Below are 5248 nucleotides of genomic sequence, written 5' to 3'. Positions count from 1 at the left end.
TAAATTAGGAAAAATGCACTTCATAATAACTCCAAAATTTTGAAATATTTAGGAATTAATCTAACAATGGAAGTAAAACGTCTATGCAATGAAAATTACAATACTCTGAAAAAAAGATTGAATAGGATTTCAGAAAATAGAAAGATATTGCTTGATAGGAGCAATTAGCACTGTAAAAATGATCATGCTCCAAAATTGTGAAATAGATTTAATCCAATCACTATCAAAGCACCGTCAATGTTTTTCCCAGATATAGAGAACACATTAGAAAAATCTATTTGGAACCAGAAAAAGACCTAGTATATCAAAGACAATCTGGGCCATCAAAGGCAAGGCAGGAGGCATTACAATCTCTGATTTGAAATTATACTACAAAGCTACTGTGATAAAATCAGCATAATAATTCAAACAAAAAAAAATGGGCCTGAGGATCAGTGGAACAGATTAGAAGATGCAGATCCTACTACAAACACACCTAGCCTCCTTTTCTTAGATAAAAGAGCCAAACACATTCACTGAAAGAAAGATAGCCTCTTTAATAAACGGTACTTATGAGGCTAAGGAGATAGCTTTAAAAAAAAAAAAAAAAAGATGCTTAAGAGCTGACTCACCACATTGAAGTAAAACTAGATCCAGGTCTGTTACCAGACACTAAACTATAGTCAAAATGGATTAAGGATCTAAACATTAAAACAGAAGCACTAAATCTACTGGAAGAGAAAGTAGGTGGAATTCTTGAAGACATAGGGCTAGGCAGAGATTTCATTACCAAATCCCAAACTGCACTGGAAATATTTCAAAGAATAAACAACTGGAATCTTATCTTTTTGAAAAATTTCCTCCCATCAAAAGAAAGCTCCAACAGTAAAAAGACAACCAGCAAATTGGAAAAAAGCTTAACTATTCATCACTCAGAGAAAGGACTTCTTTCTAGTATATATAAAGAAATAAAAAAGAAAATCAGTCCCCTAAAATTCAAAGACCCAATCCAAAAATGGCCATCTGAAATGAATACACACTTTTTCAAGGAAGATATACAAATAGCACATGAATACATGAAAATAATGTTCCACATCACTGGTCATTCAAAAAATGCAAATTAAATCAACATTGAGATACCATCTCACCCAAGAAAAAATGGCTGTGAGAAAGAAATCAACTACTAACAAATGCTAGAGAGGCTGTGGGGAAAAAGGAAACCTTCTCCACTGTTGGTAGTAATGTAGACTAGAACAACCACTATAGAAATCAGTGTGGAGAATTTTCAAAAACCTAGGATTAGAGGTCCCATTTAACCCAGCTCTTCTTGTGGGTATTTTTTCCAAAAGAACTAAAAACATCATACTGCTGTGATATATGTGCACCCATGTTTACAGCAGCACAATCTTTCACAGCTAAATCTTGGAAACCATCAAATTAATGATCACCTGAGTTATAGATAAAAAAGATATGGTATTTTTATACAATGGAGTATCATTTAGCTGTAAAGAAAGACAAAGGAGACATTTGTAGGTAAATAGATGCAACTAGAGGCTGTACTCATAAGTGAAATAGATCAGATCTATATGTATAAATATCATAGTCTCCCAAGTGTAAGAAATTGAAGGAATAAATAACATTTGAAAGGTATTGTACACATAGGAAAATGAAAAGTCATTGAGGAGAAGGAATAAATAATAAAGACAAAGGAAAGGAGAAAATATAGAATTAAAAGGAAGAGGGAAAAATCACGCAAGTATATATACTGGATAGCTGAGATTATTGTATTAGCAATTTTCATCAGTTACTTTAAATAAGCATTAATAGTTGAAATTTTCATTTTGACAACTCTATGTGGTAATATCTGAAATCTGAGCAACTACATCAAAATCAGCAATGTGTAATAAAAAAACATGGTTGACTACCTCTCAACTTGTTCATCTAAATGTGTACAGTTTCTAATGTCTTATCAGTTATTATATGTTCTTTAAAATAAATTAAAAATAATAAAATAAAAAGGTCAACAAAAAATATTAATGTTTAATGAATGCTCTGATCGATATTCAATTTTTTGTCCAAACTTGCAAACTGTATCTCTTAATCTGAGCAAGGTTGATGATAAAATAAAAATACATAGTATACCAATCATTATTAATTTTCTATTCTTGTTTTTGTTGTATATTATCTATTTTTTTCTTTGTTTTGCTATTTGTTTTTAGCTTGTCTTTTTTTCTCTTTAAAATTAAATAAAAGTAAAGATTGTATATTTTTTAAATCTTAAATTAATGTTATTGAGCAACAACTAGCAATGAGACAGCTTCAAAACAGGTTAGTAGGACAATTACAATAATTAATACATTGCATATTGTTGTTTTCATAATAGTTATCTATAGTACAAGATGCAGACATGATATCCTGTCCAAATACTATTAGTACAACTCTTTCTTCTCATTGAATTAACAGAAAGTAGCTGTATATCTATCTTATTTTGTATATAGAGATACAAAATGGTCCTTCATTTTTATCCTTTTTTTGTTTAGTTTTGTCAGAGATGACATATTCTATTGCCATTTAAATATTGTAGGTACATGAATTCAGCGAAATAACCCAATATACTCCAGTAGTCCATAATAATAGTGGGTTATCTGTAGGACTGGCAATGTCAGAAGTTGTTGACTTGAGCCTTTTACAACTCAACATATTAATACAACTTTATTTTTATACTTCATTTTTATACTTTTATGCTGGATGGTTAAGACTAAGATAAAACAAGACTTATATAACAAGAAATGTAACTTCTTCATCTGTCAAGGTCACTCTAATCCCCTCAGGATTTACCCTGAAACCATGTACCACAGTTTGCAGATTCTTTGTCAATGTCAGCCATGTGGATGATTCAAGGCCATTGCTTGACCAGTTTGCTCTCTATGAAAATCTGAGAGAATGCTCTCTCCATGTGCCTAAAAACAAAGAGATTACAACACATCTAAAAATGTTCATAAAGGATATAAAGTACACTATTTTAGAAGAGTACAATGAGATATAAAGCAAAACATATTTATATAAAAGAGAAAGACTTTGTAGCTATTATTTGCCACTTAGAATTGACAAATATGTTTTTGAGAATGACTACTAGAAATTTGAAAACTGTTTAAGAAGCTTTTTAAAACATAGATGATAAAGAGTGATTTCCTAGTTATTCAAGGTATGGTGAAAAATAACTAAATTTCTAAAGTGCTAAAATATTTGTACTGGTGAGCAGAGTCTCTCTAAAAAAATGTGTTTTAACTGAAATGTGAATGTGGGTAAAGAACTTAAATAAAGAGAGGACAAATGTAGAAATAGATGTGAAATATTCTTTTGGAGTTCCACTTATTTCAATAAGCTGGCAATATTGAGGGTTATTGTTGTGTATCAATGTTTAAGAGTAAAGCTAATATATATGTCCCAGGTAACTAAACCACACACACACACACACACACAGAGTCATTATTCATCTTGCATAATAAGTCAGTAGTTGAATATGCATAAAAACTAGCAGAAAAGTATAAAAAATAACTTAAAATAAGATTAGGATGTTAGGACAATAATTCTAGAGAATGAATGTATGAAAAGGTCAGATGTAGATAGAAACAAATGAGTCTAACAGAGTGTTCAAGTTATTTTTCTTAGCATAGAAATATCGATAATATATGAAGTAAATGTGTGTAAATGAATATGAATGTAATTTTTTAATTATTTTTAATTTATTGAAAATAGAAATTCAGTCTTTACTTCTAGGACTTCCATGGATCACCATGGATCAGTGGACAATGCCTACCTCCCTCACTAAATGCCGCATAGCCTTATCACATTGGCGCTGTCCAGAAGCCATGTGGAAGTGTATGGAGTACATGTGTGGGACCTTTGCTCACAGGGAAGTCACAAGTGTTGTGCCCCTTGTCACAGTGACCCTAAATTCCTGTTGGGTGTGTTGTAAACAGAGAAGCCATTCTTTAGGCCACCTGCTCTGAGCACACCCACTGTAATTTTTATTATTTATAGCTCAAATATAAATTTCTTATAGATTTGAAAAGTTAGCAAAAATGTTTTTGTCAATGGAGATTAGAAATGAGGTAAAAACTATATTAAGTGGAACAAATGAAAAATAATGAAATGGAAATCTACTTGTACAAATATACTTATATAGAGGCAAATTAGTTAAATTCAGCAATTAGTATTCTCAAACAGGTAAGGAAAATAAGCCCAACTTTATGTTTCCTATAAAAGGTTCAGTTCAGTTAAGAAGAAAAATATTGCCAAAGGGAAGTTTAAGAAATATGCAAACCATAAACTTCTACTTTTAATCTAAAATTTAGTGTGTAAGATGAAAACAACTTCTAAAAGAGAACAAGAGAGTTAGAGAGAGAGAGAGAGAGAGAGAGAGAGAGAGAGAGAGAGGAAGAAAAAGAAATGAAAGAGTTAAAAGAAGAGGATGAAGATCATCCTCCAAGGTGAGGTTAAGTATCCAAGTCAGCAAGCAGCCAGACCAAAGGACAAAATAACAAAAAGGAATAACAAATGCAGATGAAAACCCAGAATGACCACAAGGGATATTTCCAAAGTGGAAAGAATGAAATGAAACATCAGAATCTGTCAAAGAATCCAAGTAAATTATCACTGAAACGAGATAAAGACAAAAAACATGTTTAAGAAGATGGTGAGGGTAAAATAAGACTGAAAACTTGAAATAAGACCGAAAATATTTCAAGTATTTGGAGTCAACATAATTTGTAACTTCCATGTAGTGGAACTCGGTGTGGTCAATCTCTACTGCTAATTTGTTCATCTGTCCAAAATAGAGTCTGAGAGAACAAATCAACGTGGTGTCTGTCCAGATACATATGGCTAACTGGAAGCACATAAAATCAATTCTAGACTAAAAGAAAGAGTAAATCTAGAAAACTAAACCACACGGCTGGTCTGATAGCTCAGCAGATTAAAGTGCCTTCTTAGACAGAGGGCAGAGGCTGGGGTTCAATTTCCGGCATGCTGTGCTGGCCCCAACCCTGGGGCACGCTGAGACAGCAATGGAGATTGGGCGTGGTCGTGCATGCCTATAATCCTGGCGCTTGGGAAGCTGAAAACAGGAAGATCACTACAAGTCTGATCTATGTAGTGAGTCCCTGTAGATGCTGTAGACATTGTGGACCTTTCTTAAATACAGAGAGAGAGAGAGAGAGAGAGAGAGAGAGAGAGAGAGAGAGAGAGAGAGAGAGAGAGAGAGAGA

At 32.7% G+C, this 5248-nt stretch overlaps 1 non-coding gene across 1 annotated transcript; it reads right to left on the bottom strand.

Annotated features, from left to right (window-relative positions):
• Positions 1–3872: 3872 nt before the first annotated feature.
• On the bottom strand, positions 3873–4001 carry LOC111812914. Its single transcript, XR_002818286.1, has one exon. It is a non-coding gene; the product is annotated as a small nucleolar RNA SNORA11 (small nucleolar RNA).
• Positions 4002–5248: the final 1247 nt, after the last annotated feature.

Source organism: Octodon degus, unplaced genomic scaffold, assembly GCF_000260255.1.
Source record: "Octodon degus isolate 3935 unplaced genomic scaffold, OctDeg1.0 scaffold00151, whole genome shotgun sequence".
In the NCBI taxonomy this organism is placed as follows: Eukaryota; Metazoa; Chordata; class Mammalia; order Rodentia; family Octodontidae; genus Octodon; species Octodon degus.
The sequence above is the reverse complement of the archived record's forward strand: the minus strand, read 5'-3'. Positions and strand labels throughout refer to the sequence as shown.